Below are 16,631 nucleotides of genomic sequence, written 5' to 3' on the forward strand. Positions count from 1 at the left end.
AGTTAATTCAGGACAAACTCCCGGTAGTCCCTTCCCCCACAGGTTTGAGTATACAGACCTCATTAAATAAATTAGAAAATTAATAAAAAGTTAATTTACTTAATTCACTGAGTGAAACACATTATTTAGTTAAGCTGACGTTTTCAAGCTGGAAATTATGATGATTTTCTGCTCAACGCAAAATAAAACGCCACATTTTGGACTAAGATATTATATCAGAGCAATAAAAGCACATTTTAAAACAGAAATGTGGGCTTGATGAAAAACAAAACCACTTTTAATCTTCGCTACTTTTAAAATACACAACCGCATCAGAGCGCAGATACTGATTTGTTGAATATGATGGTTATGAGTGTTTATTTCTCTCACTTTTTACAGACCTACTCAGTTAACCGAACACTTAAAAACCCAACCCTTGCCCCACAATCAATAAAAATGAGCAAAAATAAGTCATTACCTTGTTTTTTCAAGTCACAGCTCCTGGAAGTTTTAACCTCCTGCTTTACTATCTTCCTGCAGCAGCTGGCTGTGCTGCAGCGCTAAGCCTCACTCATATATAAAATGAAATAACCAGATCCTCTTGTTTATTATTATTTATGTTCATTTATTATCGCAGCACTAAAGTTAAGAACATAGATTACACATTTCTACATGTAAAAGCAGTCTAGTGTTCTTTGTTGCTGCTTGTGTTGACAAGAAGTTGAAAGATATTAAACTCAAACAAAGCAACTAATTCAGCTATAAATAATGATTTCATGATACAAAAATATAATTTCAAAACTTTTTCAACATGTAATAAGACATTAAAATTCTATTCTTGATTTAACAGGAAGCCAATGAAGGGAAGCTAAAATTGGAGAAATATGATCCCTCTTGTTGATTTTCATCAGAACTCTTGCTGCAGCATTTTGAATCAGCTGAAGGCTTTGAACTGCATTTTGTGGACTTCCTGATAGTAAAGAATTACAATAGTCCAGCCTTGAAGTAACAAATGCATGGACTAGTTTTTCAGCATCACTCCTGGACAGAATGTTTCTAATTTTGGCGATATTCCTGAGGTGAAAAAAGGAAACTCTGGAAACCTGTTTAATATGGGATTTAAATGACATGTCTTGGTCGAAAACAACACCAAGATTTTTTACTTTATTACCAGAGGCCAAGTTGATGCCATCCAGATTAAGTGATTGATAAAGAAGTTTATTTTTTGAGGACTCTGGTCCAAAGATTACAACTTCTGTCTTGTCAGAATTTAAATGCAGGACATTTAAAGTCATCCAGCTTTTGATGTCATCAAGACATGACTGCAGTCGAAGTAACTGATTGGATTCATCAGGATTTATTGATAAATATAGCTGAGTGTCATCAGCATAACAGTGGAAATTAATCCCATGCTGTCTGATAATTTTGCCAATCGGAAGCATATATATAGTAAAGAGAATTGGTCCAAGGACTGAACCCTGTGGTACTCCACAAGTGACCCTAGAGTTTGAGGAAGATTTATTATTAACATGAACAAACTGGAATTTGTGGTCAAATGCAGCACTGAGATCTAACAGGATAAGTACAGACACAAGTCCATTTTTGTAAAAACCAAAAACTCTAAATAACATACTAAAATCTTTATAGCTACTAATTGTTGTGATTGAAATGTACTACTGTAGAAAGTTGTCTGAGCAGACTAGCGTGCTAATGATACCATTTTGCATGCTATAATTTCTTGGACATGATATTTTAATTTAAATTGAGCTGGAAACCTCATAAAAAAACTATGTAAAAATAAAATGTCCACAACTATCGCATTATTTTATAAAACCAAAGACATACTTTAACTCCTCTCTAACAGTCCCAAACATGGCATACTTTGTACATGAGGGAAATACACAAAAAACCCACACTAAACCAATTTATAAAATAAAAAAGAAGCTTCAAGAATTACAGACACATCAGATTTTATTAATCAAATAAATATATTATTTTTCAAAATAGCAGACCTTCAATTCTGCAGTTTGGCAGAACTCTGCGCTTCACTGAATATGTAAAAGAGAAAAATGTTAATCTCATGTCTCACTGTATTGAGAAGTTGTTTAGTATTTAAGAAACAAAGTATAAACTTGGAGAAAAATGTCTGTTCTGAAAAGTAAAACTGGAACAAATGTTGAAAAAATACATTTGTCATACAGAGGAAACCCTTGGAATAACTGAAATGAAGAATTAAGACAGTTTTCTTCACTACATAGATTCAAAATCTATACAAAAATGAGAGGTTAACAAAAATCACACTGAGGTTTGATTCTTTGGTTAAAAATGATCTGCACTACTTATTGCATACTCTGTGAATTACATCTCTGGTGACGTTAGTTATTTTTATATACTTGTTATGTATCAGCAAATAAATTGAACTGAACCCTTGTGCCCACACTTTTCAGACTGTAATTTCATTCAACTGTAAAACAGAAGGGTTGCAGTTGGTCAAGTTAGACTTTCTCAGTATTTTATATCCAGGTTGTTTAATACTTGTTTTCAAACGTGATATTTTCTTTAACCAGGATGGCTGATGAAATATAACAATCAATTCTGAAAGCTATTTACCAAAGGGTACTCAACGTACATATCAGATAAAGGTCTAGTTCTAAATGAACAAGGCGTATTTACTTGCTTTCTGAGAAGAAAACCAATTAAGAGTCGATGCCTTGCAGCTGTGCCACCTGCTGATGGCTCTATTTAAGCTTCAGGTGGCAGTTCCTCTTCAGTTCAGGCCAGAATCATGAGAGGTGTTTCAATCCTGGTGGTTTGTGCAGTGGTGCTGTGGCTTAAAGGTTTGTAGCATAAATTAATTTGGTATTTGAGCATTTTTGTGACTGTGGGGGGTTTGATGCTTACAGGTGAATTATGTTGACAATAAATGTGAACAATGCATAATACAACATCATTTAAATCTTCTTGTCCACAGCTACCTGCTTACCAATTGATCAAGATGGAGGACATGAGCACAACTGTGAGTTAAAGTGGAAACTGCTTGTTTTTTTTTTTTTTTCAAAACTGAAACCAGTGTTAATGGAATGTATTGTGCTTTGCAGTGATGTCACCGAATGACATTTCTTTGAGAAATAAAATGGTCAATCTCCAGTCACTGAAATCCATGTTGCTGCGAAACGCCAAAGAAGGTAAATGGCATTGCTAAAGGTCATGAAGAAATTTGTGCAGGAATTGTCATCTGAAGATCTTGAAATAAACTTTTATGCCATTTCTGTAGTACAACTGGAAACCATTGAAGTGGAAAGGATCATTGCTCGTGCTGCTCACAACGTGTCAAGTGACGCCGCCCACAACGTGTCAAGTGACGCCGCCCACAACGTGTCAAGTGACGCCGCCCACAACGTGTCAAGTGACGCCGCCCACAACGTGTCAAGTGACGCCGCCCACAACGTGTCAAGTGACGCCGCCCACAACGTGTCAAGTGACGCCGCCCACAACGTGTCAAGTGACGCCGCCCACAACGTGTCAAGTGACGCCGCCCACAACGTGTCAAGTGACGCCGCCCACAACGTGTCAAGTGACGCCGCCCACAACGTGTCAAGTGACGCCGCCCACAACGTGTCAGTGACGCCGCCCACAACGTGTCAAGTGACGGCCGCCCACAACGTGTCAAGTGACGCCGCCCACAACGTGTTCAAGTGACGCCGCCCACAACGTGTCAAGTGACGCCGCCCACAACGTGTCAAGTGACTCCCGACCACAACGTGTCAAGAGTGACGCCGCCCACAACGTGTGTCAAGTGACGCCGCCCACAACGTGGTCAAGTGACGCCGCCCAAACGTGTCAAGTGACGCCGCCCACAACGGTTCAAGTAGCTCCGCCCACAACGGTGTCAAGTGACGCCGCCCACAACGTGTCAAGTGACGCCCGCCCACAACGTGTCAGGTGAACGCCGCCCACAACGTGTCAAGTGACGCCGCCCACAACGTGTCAGAGTGACGCCGCCCACAACGTGTCAAGGTGACGCAGCCCACAACGGTCAAGTGACGCCGCCCACAACGTGTCAAGTGACCGCCGGTCGGACCCCACAACGGTCAAGTGAACGCCGCCCACAACGTGTGCAAGTGACTGCCGCCCACAACGTGTCAAGTGACGCCGCCCACAACTGGTCAAGTGACGCCGCCCACAACGTGTCAAGGGACGCCGCCCACAACGTGTCAAGTGACGCCGCCACAACGGTCAACGCCGCCCACAACGTGTCAAGTGACGCCGCCCACAACGTGTCAAGTGACGCCGCCCACAACGTGTCAAGTGACGCCGCCCACAACGTGTCAAGTGACGCCGCCCACAACGTGTCAAGTGACGCCGCCCACAACGTGTCAAGTGCGCCGCCCACAAAAAACGGTTGTCAAGTGACGCCGCCCACAACGTGTCAAGTGACGCCGCCCACAACGTGTCAAGTGACGCCGCCCACAACGTGTCAAGTGACGCCGCCCACAACGTGTCAAGTGACGCCGCCCCACGAACGTGTCAAGTGACGCCGCCCACAACGTGTCAAGTGACGCCGCCCACAACGTGTCAAGTGACGCCGGCCCACAACGTGTCAGTGACGCCGCCCACAACGTGTCAAGTGACGCCGCCCACAACGTGTCAAGTGACGCCGCTCCACAACGTGTCAAGTGACCCCGGCCCACAACGTGTCAAGTGACGCCGCCCACAACGTGTCAAGTGACGCCGCCCACAACGTGTCAAGTGACGCCGCCCACACACGTGTCAAGTGCGCCAGCCCACAACGTGTCAAGTGAACGCCGCCCACAACGGTCAAGTGACGCCGCCCACAACGTGTCAAGTGACGGCCGCCCACAACGGGTCAAGTACGCCGCCCACAACGTGGTCAGTTGACGGCCGCCCACACGTGTCAAGTGACGCCGCCCACAACGTGTCACAGTGAAGCCGCCCACAAAAGTGTCAAGTGACGCCGCCCAACAACGTGTCAAGTGAACGCCGCCCACAACGTGTCCAAGTGACGCCGCCCACACGTGTCAAGTGACCCGCCCACAACGTGTCAAGTGACGCCGCCCACAACGTGTCAAGTGACGCCGCCCACAACGTGTCAAGTGACGCCGCCCACAACGTGTCAAGTGACGCCGCCCACAACGTGTTCCAAGTTGACGCCGCCCACAACGTGTCAAGGTGCCGCCGCCCCACAACGTGTCAAGTTGACGCCGCCCCAACACGTGTCAAGTGACGCCGCCCACAACGTGTCAAGTGGACGCCGCCCACAACGGTGTCAAAGTGACGCCGCCCACAAACGTGTCAAGTGACGGCCGCCCACACGTGTCCAAGTGACCGCCGCCCCACAACGTGGTCAAGTGACCGCCGCCCACAACGTGTCAAGTGACGCCGCCCACAACGTGTCAAGTGACGCCGCCCACAACGTGTCAAGTGACGCCGCCCACAAACGTGTCAGTGACGACCGCCCACAACGTGTCCAAGTGACGCCGCCCACACGTGTCAGTGACGCCGCCCACAACGTGTCAGTGACGCCGCCCACAACGTGTCAAGTGACGCCGCCCACAACGTGTCAAGTGACGCCGCCCACAACGTGTCAAGTGACGCCGCCCACAACGTGTCAAGTGACGCCGCCCACAACGTGTCAAGTGACGCCGCCCACAACGTGTCAAGTGACGCCGCCCACAACGTGTCAAGTGACGCCGCCCACAACGTGTCAAGTGACGCCGCCCACAACGTGTCAAGTGACGCCGCCCACAACGTGTCAAGTGGACGCCGCCCACAACGTGTCAAGTGACGCCGCCCACAACGTGTCAAGTGCGCCGCCCACAACGTGTCAAGTGACGCCGCCCACAACGTGTCAAGTGACGCCGCCCACAGCCACACGTGTCAAGTGACGCCGCCCACAACGTGTCAAGTGACGCCGCCCACAACGTGTCAAGTGACGCCGCCCACAACGTGTCAAGTGACGCCGCCCACAACGTGTCAAGTGACGCCGGCCCACAACGTGTCAAGTGACGCCGCCCACAACGTGTCAAGTGACGCCGGCCCACAACGTGTCAAGTGACGCCGCCCACAACGTGTCAAGTGACGCCGCCCACAACGTGTCAAGTGACGCCCCCACAACGTGGCAAGTGACGCGCCCACAACGTGTCAAGTGACGCCGCCCACAACGTGTCAAGTGACGCCGCCCACAACGTGTCAAGTGACGCCGCCCACAACGTGTCAAGTGACGCCGCCCCAACGTGTAACTGACGCCGCCCACAACGTGTCAAGTGACGCGCCCACAACGTGTCAAGTGACGCCGCCCACAACGGGTCAAGTGACGCCGCCCACAACGTGTCAAGTGACGCCGCCCACAACGTGTCAAGTGACGCCGCCCACAACGTGTCAAGTGGACGCCGCCCACAACGTGTCAAGTGACGCCGCCCACAACGTGTCAAGTGACGCCAGCCCACAACGTGTCAAGTGACGCCGCCCACAACGTGTCAAGTGAGCCGCCGCACAAGCCTGTCAAGTGACGCCGCCCACAACGTGGTCAAGTGACGCCGCCCACCAACGTGTCAAGTGACGCCGCCCACAACGTGTCAAGTTGACGCCGCCCACAACGTGTCACGTGACGCCAGCCCACAACGTGTCAAGTGACGACCGCCCGAGCAACGTGTCAAGTGACGCCGCCCACCAACGTGTCAAGTGACGCCGCCCACAACGTGTCAAGTGACGCCGCCAACAACGTGTCCAAGTGACGCCGCCCACAAACGTGTCAAGTGACGCCCCCACAACGTGTCAAGTGACGGCCGGCCCACAACGTGTTAAGTGACGCCGCCCACAACGTGTCAAGTGACGCCGCCCACAACGTGTCAAGTGACGCCGCCCACAACGTGTCAAGTGACGCCGCCCACAACGTGTCAAGTGACGCCGCCCACAACGTGTCAAGTGACGCCGCCCACAACGTGTCAAGTGACGTGTCAAGTGACGCCGCCCACACGTGTCAAGTGACGCCGCCCACAACGTGTCAAGTGACGCCGCCCACAACGTGTCAGTGACGCCGCCCACAACGTGTCAAGTGACGCCGCCCACAACGTGTCAAGTGACGCCGCCCACAACGTGTCAAGTGACGCCGCCCACAACGTGTCAAGTGACGCCGCCCACAACGTGTCAAGTGACGCCGCCCACAACGTGTCAAGTGACGCCGCCCACAACGTGTCAAGTGACGCCGCCCACAACGTGTCAAGTGACGCCGCCCACAACGTGTCAAGTGACGCCGCCCCACAAGTGTCAAGTGACGCCGCCCACAACGTGTCAAGTGACGCCGCCCACAACGTGTCAAGTGACGCCGCCAACAACGTGTCAAGTGACGCCGCCCACAACGTGTCAAGTGACGCCGCCCCACAACGTGTCAAGTGACGCCGCCCACAACGTGTCAAGTGACGCCGCCCACAACGTGTCAAGTGACGCCGCCCACAACGTGTCAAGTGACGCCGCCCACAACGTGTCAAGTGACGCCGCCCACAACGTGTCAAGTGACGCCGCCCACAACGTGTCAAGTGACGCCGCCCACAACGTGTCAAGTTGACGCCGCCCACAACGTGTCAAGTGACGCCGCCCACAACGTGTCAAGTGACGCCGCCCACAACGTGTCAAGTGACGCCGCCCACAACGTGTCAAGTGACGCCGCCCACAACGTTCAAGTGACGCCGCCCACACGTGTCAAGTGACGCCGCCCACAACGTGTCAAGTGACGCCGCCCACAAACGTGTCAAGTGACGCCGCCCACAACGTGTCAAGTGACGCCGCCCACAACGTGTCAAGTGACGCCGCCCACAACGTGTCAAGTGACGCCGCCCACAACGTGTCAAGTGACGCCGCCCACAACGTGTCAAGTGCGCCGCCCCACAACGTGTCAAGTGACGCCGCCCACAACGTGTCAAGTGACGCCGCCCACAACGTGTCAAGTGACGCCGCCCACACGTGTCAAGTGACGCGCCCACAACGTGTCAAGTGACGCCGCCCACAACGTGTCAAGTGACGCCGCCCACAACGTGTCAAGTGACGCCGCCCACAACGTGTCAAGTGACGCCGCCCACAACGTGTCAAGTGACGCCGCCCACAACGTGGTCAAGTGACGCCGCCCACAACGTTGTCAAGTGACGCCGCCCACAACGTGTCAAGTGACGCCGCCCACAACGTGTCAAGTGACGCCGCCCACAACGGTCAAGTGACGACGCCCACAACGTGTCAAGTGACGCCGCCCCACAACGTGTCAAGTGACGCCGCCCACAAACGTGTTCAAGTGACGCCGCCCACAACGTGTCAAGTGACGCCGCGCCCCCCAACGTGTCAAGTGACGCCGCCCACAACGTGTCAAGTGACGCCGCCCACAAAGTGTCAAGTGACGCCGCCCACAAAGTGTCAAAGGACGCCGCCCACAACGTGTCAAGTGACGCCGCCCACAACGTGTCAAGTGACGCCGCCCACAACGTGTCAAGTGACGCCGCCCCAACGTGTCAAGTGACGCCGCCCACAACGTGTCAGTGACGCCGCCCACAACGTGGTCAAGTGACGCCGCCCAACAACGTGTCAAGTGACGCCGCCCACAACGTGTCAAGTGACGCCGCCCACAACGTGTCAAGTGACGCCGACCACAACGTGTCAAGTGACGCCGCCCACAACGTGTCAAGTGACGCCGCCCACAACGTGTCAAGTGACGCCGCCCACAACGTGTCAAGTGACGCCGCCCACCACGTGTCAAGTGACGCCGCCCCACAACGTGTCAAGTGACGCCGCCCACAACGTGTCAAGTGACGCCGCCCACAACGTGTCAAGTGACGCCGCCCAACAACGTGTCAAGTGACGCCGCCCACAACGTGTCAAGTGACGCGCCCACAACGTGTCAAGTGACGCCGCCCACAACGTGTCAAGTGACGCCGCCCACAACGTGTCAAGTGACGCCGCCAACAACGTGTCAAGTGACGCCGCCCACAACGTGTCAAGTGACGCCGCCCCACAACGTGTCAAGTGACGCCGCCCACAACGTGTCAAGTGACGCCGCCCACAACGTGTCAAGTGACGCCGCCCACAACGTGTCACAACGTGTCAAGTGACGCCGCCCACAACGTGTCAAGTGACGCCGCCCACAACGTGTCAAGTGACGCCGCCCCACAACGTGTCAAGTGACGCCGCCCACAACGTGTCAAGTGACGCCGCCCACAACGTGTCAAGTGACGCCGCCCACAACGTTGTCAAGTGACGCCGCCCACAACGTGTCAAGTGACGCCGCCCACAACGTGTCAAGTGACGCCGCCCACAACGTGTCAAGTGACGCCGCCCACAACGTGTCAAGTGACGCCGCCCACAACGTGTCAAGTGACGCCGCCCACAACGTGTCAAGTGACGCGCCCACAACGTGTCAAGTGACGCCGCCAACAACGTGTCAAGTGACGCCGCCCACAACGTGTCAAGTGACGCCGCCCACAACGTGTCAAGTGACGCCGCCCACAACGTGTCAAGTGACGCCGCCCACAACGTGTCAAGTGACGCCGCCCACAACGTGTCAAGTGACGCCGGCCCACAACGTGTCAAGTGACGCCGCCCACAACGTGTCAAAGTGGACGCCGCCCCACAACGTGTCAAGTGACGCCGCCCACACGTGTCAAGTGACGCCGCCCACAACGTGTCCAAGTGACGCGCCCACAACGTTGTCCCGTGACGCCGCCCACAAGTGTCAAGTGACGCCGCCCACAACGTGTCAAGTGACGCCCGCCCCACAACCGTTTTCAAGTGACGCCGCCCACAACCGTTGTCAAGTGACGCCGCCCACAACGTGTCAAGTGACGCCGCCCACAAGTGTCAAGTGACGCCGCCCACAACGTGTCAAGTGACGCCGCCCCACAACGTGTCAAAGTGACGCCGCCCACAACGTGTCAAGTGACGCGCCCACAACGTTGTCAAGTGACGCCGCCCACAACGTGTCAAGTGACGCCGCCCACAACGTGTCAAGTGACGCCGCCCACAACGTGTCAAGTGACGCCGCCACAACGTGTCAGTGACGCGCCCACAACGTGTCAAGTTGACGCCGCCCCACAAACGTGTCAAGTGACGCCCGCCCACAACGTGTCAAGTGACGCCGCCCACAACCGTGTCAAGTGACGCCGCCCAAACGTGTCAGTGACGCCGCCCACACAGTGTCAAGTGACGCCGCCCACAACGTGTCAAGTGACGCCGCCCACAACGTGTCAAGTGACGCCGCCCCACAACGTGTCAAGTGACGCCGCCCCACAACGTGTCAAGTGACGCCCGCCCACAACGTGTCAAGTGACGCCGCCCACAACGTGTCAAGTGACGCCGCCCACCAACGTGTCAAGTGACGCCGCCCCACACGTGTCAAGTGACGCCGCCCACAACGTGTCAAGTGACGCCGCCCACAACGTGTCAAGTGACGCCGCCCACAACGTGTCAAGTGACGCCGCCCCACAACGTTGTCAAGTGACGCCGCCACAAAGGTCAAGTGACGCCGCCCAACAACGTGTCAAGTGACGCCGGCCCACAACGTGTCAAGTGACGCCGCCCACAAGTGTCAAGTGACGCCGCCCACAACGTGTCAAGTGAACGCCGCCACAACGTGCTAAGTGCGCCGCCCACAACGTGTCAAGTGACGCCGCCCACAAAGTGTCAAGTGACGCCGCCCACAACGTGTCAAGTGACGGCCGCCACAGTGTCAAGTGATGACGCCGCCCACAACGTGTCAAGTGACGCCGCCCACAACGTGTCAAGTGACGCCGCCCACAACGTGTTCAAGTGACGCCGCCCACAACGTGTCAAGTGACGCCGCCCACAACGTGTCAAGTGACGCACGCCCACAACGTGTCAAGTGACGCCGCCCACAACGTGTCAAGTGACGCCGCCCCACAACGTGTCAAGTGACGCCGCCCACAACGTGTTCAAGTGTACGCCGCCCACAACTGGTTCAAGTGACGCCTTGCCCCACAACGTGTCAAGTGACGCCGCCCACAACGTGTCACGTGACGCCGCCAGCCGCCACACCGTGTCAAGTGACGCCGCCCAACAACGTGTCAAGTGACGCCGCCCACGCCCCACATACGTGTCAAGTGACGCCGCCACACAACGTGTTCAAGTGACGCCGCCCCACAACGTGTTCAAGTGACGCCCGCCCCACAACGTGTCAAGTGACGCCGCCCCACAACGTGTCAAGTGACGCCGCCCACAACGTGTCAAGTGACGCCGCCCCACAACGTGTCAAGTGACGCCGCCCACAACGTGTCAAGTGACGCGCCCCACAACGTGTACTAAGTGACGCCGGCCCCCCACACAACGTGTCAAGTGACGCCGCCCAAAAGTGTCAAGTGACGCCGCCCACAACGTGTCACGTGACGCCGCCCACAACGTGTCAAGTGACGCCGCCCACAACGTGTTCAAGTGACGCCGCCCACAACGTGTCAAGTTGACGCCGCCCACAACGTGTCAAGTGACGCCGCCCACAACGTGTCAAGTGACGCCGCCCAAACGTGTCAAGTGCGCCGCCCAACCCACAACCGTGTCAAGTGACGCCCGCCCACAAAAGGTGTCAAGTGACGCCGCCCACAACTGTGTCAAGTGACGCCGCCCACAACGTGTCAAGTGGACGCCGCCCCACAACGTGTCAAGTGACGCCGCCCACAACGTGTCAAGTGACGCCGCCACAACGTGTCAAGTGACGCCGCCCACAACGTGTCAAGTGACGCCGCCCACAACGTGTCAAGTGACGCCGCCCACAACGTGTCATTTTGAATAAAGAAATCTTAAAAGGAATTTTGTTGTGACTAGTCTAATTTAGGTCTGAAGTTCAGCTAGGCTGGTATTCTTACTTCTAAGGGACTTACAGCAGGTGTCACCCCACAGCCAATCATGAGCTTTCATGTTACTGAGCAGTTCAACAGTGACACTGCTAGCAACCAATCAGAGCCAGAAATTCCTCCTGGCTCTGATTGGTTGCTGCTGACGAGGAGCAGTGTAGTTCTGCAAATGGCAGCACCACTGGAAGGAGCCAGATTATCTGTATCATATTTTACTGTCAGGACATGGTGACCATTTTGAAGTATACAAAAGATGCCTTCTGCAACTTTATGTGGTCAATATGCTCTTTTTTTTTTTTTTTTTTTTTTCCCCCCACATTCCTCTCCACATCTCATGCATCAGAAAATGTAAATATCAAGCAACATATGTCCCCCCTCTAAACAAATTCTGTTTAATTTCAATTTCAGCAGTTTTTGTTCTTCAGAGCCCTTCTAGTTACTTCCTTGTAAAAAGGAGCCTCCCCGCTGTCACCTGCTTGAAAGGGTGCTCCAAAGTAAATGGCTTAATGCAATCAGTTTGGTCTCATGAAACAACTTTTGCTCAAATGGCATTTAATGATCAGCTGATACTGACTATACTGTAATGGATTAGACCAGAATTCATGTTAAAGCAATTCTGTTTTAACATGCACACTTTCAGCAGTTTAAGTTGTAATTTCCTTCCCCTATTTATAAGTTGGTTTTCAGGAATGTGATGCAGAGATGATTTTAGTTTATCTGGGGTGGCAGATTGTTCACATATGGCTCTGAACACATCAGCCTTTATTCTGGCTGATAACCGTGCTGGGGGGGGGCTGCTGCATGGTCAACTGTGGGATGCTGTGAATGCCTGCTTGCAGCGCTACATGTTTTGGTGCACCAAGGCAAAAGGTATTTAATATAAAGTATGACAATGAAGCAAACCGTTCTTTGCAGTGTTTAGCTCTATGCATTGCTCCGTGCAGACTGTGGGAAGAATCTCCTCTGCTGATGTGACTGTCACATTCAGAGGGATGTGGGGAAATGTTGCAGGCAGAGAGGGTAAAACGTGTGAAGAAGTGGGATGCTGAAATGCAGCTCCTTTTCCTACTAGATCCCGTTGGCCAAGATCTAAATTCATGTAATGATTACGTACAAAAGTCTAATTTTATGTTTATACAAAAAAAAAAAAAACACCAGCTGTTTTGATGTTTAGAGTGGAGTACCACTTTTGAAATGATCCAATTACAGATGGAAGTTTAGACATATTAACGATGAACCAAAAGTGTGAAAAATAAGGTAAATTATTCTGTAATATAAAACAGGGTTGCGTGTAGCAGCAGAGAGGTGAGCCGGAGCAGGAATGTGTCGCAGCTCGTCTCATTCGAGGACAAACAGTGAATCACTGCCATCCTAAATCTGGAAGCTAATAATAATCTGAAGGTTCAGACGGTGGAACGAATCAACGCAGGATTAAAGGCAGCAACGCGTAAACAAACATGCATCATTTTCTCAGGTTTGTCAGCTTTGCTTCATCAAGCTGCTGCAGCGGCTAACAGCGAGGCAGAAGATGAAGATGAGCTGTAATCTGCAGGTTTTGGCTGCAGCCTCCCTCAGGTTTTCCTGAGCGGAGCTCAGAGGAAACTGCTTCCAGAATCCAGCTTCAGGACACACAGCCCGGCATGCTCTTATACATATTATCTTACAACAAAGCCTCATCCAGACAGTTTTCTGGATTTTCACATGCTTTGAAACCACAAATCATCTCCGGCTGCACCGTGTTGCTGTTAGCTCTGTTGCCTTGCAGCAAGAAGGTTCTGGGTTTGATTCCCAGCCTGGGATGTTCTCCCTGTGCATGCATTGATTCACTCCGGGTTCTTTGCCTTCAAAATTATGACTGTTGGGTTAATTCAGGGGTGCCCAGGTCCAGTCCTGGAGAGTTATCGTCCTGCAACATTCAGGTGCATCCCTTCTTCAATGCCCCTGAATCTAATGGCTGTGTGGCTTCATCATCAATAACCGTTTAGGTATGAGTGTGTTCATCAGCTCTGCACCCCCAGTCCCCCTTGCAACTCTGCAAAGATAGATGCATATAGACCAGGGGCCTGCAACCTTTATAGTCTAAAGAGCCATTTTTCCTACAGTCCATCTGAATTAAACTCGTTTAGAGCCACAAATGTTGACTGGCCTTTTGAAAAAAAAAAAGTTATAATTATTGATAAAGATCTACTGTAGGAAATATGTTGTCATTGTTAAAGAAACTCCCTTTTATGTCTATTTTGAGGTTTTAAACAAAAAAAGATAATGGACGGGATGTTGATATTTGTGGATAATGATGTAAAAAAAAGAATCTTAGTTTCCAACATGATGAAAGAATATTGATTTAAAATTAAATATTACTGGCACTTTTAGCATCATTCTGTTATGAAAATTAAAAGCAATTATTCCACTAAAAAACTGCTATAACCTGCATTAACCTACCATAATAAAAATATAATTTGTATAGCGAAAGTTATTAAAAGCCACTGTGGAAGGTCCAAAGAGCCACTTGCAGACCCCTGATATAGACGATGGATGGATGAAAATGATTTTGCTTGTCAAATTTTCCTGATGCAGATGAAATTCCCATTTTATCCTGTATAAATGTGAGAATAATTACATTAGACATCAACAAAGGTGGCTAGAGAAGTCAATAATTGTACTGAACTAAGAGTAGCACTACTACAACATATTTGTATTCAACTAAAAGTTAAAAAAAACTGTTAGCCAAGAAAATACTCAAGATTACAAAAGTATTTAGTAAGATGTTACTCAAGTACTGAGTAACTAATCAAAACAGCTGATGATTTAATATTTAAAAAACAGGAAATCGGACAGACAAAAATATAAGGTTACATGCAAATTCTGGTATTTTAAAGACAAAAGATGCACTAAAGACAAAAAAAACGCACTTGTTTAAATAGGTTGTTTCAACATTAAACCTGAAAGCAATACTTACAGCAGTTAATGTATATACAGTGTATTAAAACAGTACAAAGTACTTCCATTGACAGTATCTACTATTTACGTTCATCTGACCTCCAAACGGCTCCATAATCTCAGCAGATAGAAAATAACATTAAAATAACAAAGATTGTGTATAAATAAGAAGTCTCACTTTAACATTAACTCCAGGTTTTTGTCTCTCTGTTACATTTTTGGTTAAAACAAGTTTGTTCTTCATTCATGAAGTTACTCACAGCAGGTAGAGTAGCCAGACATTTCAGTAATGATACTTGAGTAATAATTAAAAGTAAAAAGTACAGAGCAGTAAAACTACTACTAAAAGTACAGTTTGTACTCAAGTTAATGTAACTTAGTTAATGTAACTAGTTACTACCCACCTCTGGAAATCAATTCTAATTTCTTCCCATTCTTGCTGCTGGGAGGGCCACCAAAACCTCCACATTCACTTTGCAGCTGTAAACGCTCCCAGTGTTACTTTGCTGATGCTGTTTTTCCTCCGGGTTCTTTTCCAGAACATGCTGGGGGGTTTTAGGATGATTGGTCGTCTAGTGGTCGGCTGTTCTGTGGAATCCGGCTGTTCTGTGGAATCCGGCTGTTCTGTGGAATCCGGCTGTTCTGTGGAATCTGGTCCATCTTTGCTCCTGAGTGGGTCGGGTTTCCAGCATCAGTGACCAAAGCGATGTGCCCTGTGACGACACCGTGGCCGACACAAACAGGGACGTGCAAAAAGCCTCAGAGCAACAAAGAGAAACTCCAGTAGATGTTTGGGACCATTAAAAACAGAAAACATAATTATCTCATTACAAACAAGCACACCCCCCCCCCCCCCCACAGTGACGTCATTCATACGGGAAAATGTGTGAGTGGTTCGGCAGACCCCAGAACAAGGCCCCTACAGTCTGGCCTTTGATTTAAGTGTTTTCAAGGTTTGGATAAGTGTGTAAATATAGAAATAAGTGTACAGAAAAATATTTGTCTTTCCTTCCTTCCCTGCCTCGTAGAAATATCTGGCATAAAATCCACTGTCTGGAAAGTGAAGCTGTTACTTCAAATGCAGAAACTACATTTTGCCAACCTACTGATTTTTTTTCCTATAGCTCATTGTGCTTAAATTATTTATGCTTCACCTCATATTTAAACGTTTTTTATTTTATTCTAAATGTCCTAATTTCCCCTTAAAGAACGGCTGAGGTTAAAACCTTTTCACATCCATTTTCACCCTTAATCTGATCCCTCTAAACGCTTTTCTTCTTGTTTCCAAACCAAAGTGTGAAATATAGGCCAGCTGCTGCAGACTCTGACCTCCAGTTTGAAGACAAAACATGCAAGGCATTATTATTATTAGTATTATTGTTGTTATTATTTTTAGACGAGCTGCAGCCAGGACTGGAGGAAATTAGTTTATGGCTCCCTGAACGTGCATCTCGCCCCCACTCAGAGCCTGCCGCGCACCGCTGGCCTCGTCCTGAACGTGGCTCTGATCAGATCCGATCAGTTTCCGCTCAGCTTGCTCTCCCACAGCTTGAACACAAAGAGGCAGCAGCATAAATTTCCTCTCTGCGCTTTTCGCTGTGATTTCATACAGCAGAGCAGCTGCAGGGCCTTTTCCCTCCAAGGTCCACCTATCAGACTGCAGTGTGACCACAGTTAGAGTCTGAGCCTGGCGGAGGATGAGCTCAGGTTAGGAAGAAGTTTATATTAATGATGCTCCGTCTGAATGATTGTCTGGGATCACAATAGACTGATATGTTTCACACAAAACATTCAGATTTCTTTGAAAGCAAAACTTCTATTTGGTATTTAATTTTCAGCTTTTAACTTTTTGTT

General features: G+C 50.3%; 1 long non-coding RNA gene across 1 annotated transcript; it reads left to right on the top strand.

The window, feature by feature from the left end:
• Nucleotides 1–2,684: 2,684 nt before the first annotated feature.
• On the top strand, nucleotides 2,685–3,301 carry LOC118563845. The gene is made up of 4 exons (XR_004931460.1): nucleotides 2,685–2,816; nucleotides 2,951–2,995; nucleotides 3,078–3,164; nucleotides 3,254–3,301. It is a non-coding gene; the product is annotated as an uncharacterized LOC118563845 (long non-coding RNA).
• The last annotated feature ends 13,330 nt before the right edge of the window (nucleotides 3,302–16,631 follow it).

Source organism: Fundulus heteroclitus, chromosome 8 (genome assembly GCF_011125445.2).
Source record: "Fundulus heteroclitus isolate FHET01 chromosome 8, MU-UCD_Fhet_4.1, whole genome shotgun sequence".
Classification (NCBI taxonomy): domain Eukaryota; kingdom Metazoa; phylum Chordata; class Actinopteri; order Cyprinodontiformes; family Fundulidae; genus Fundulus; species Fundulus heteroclitus.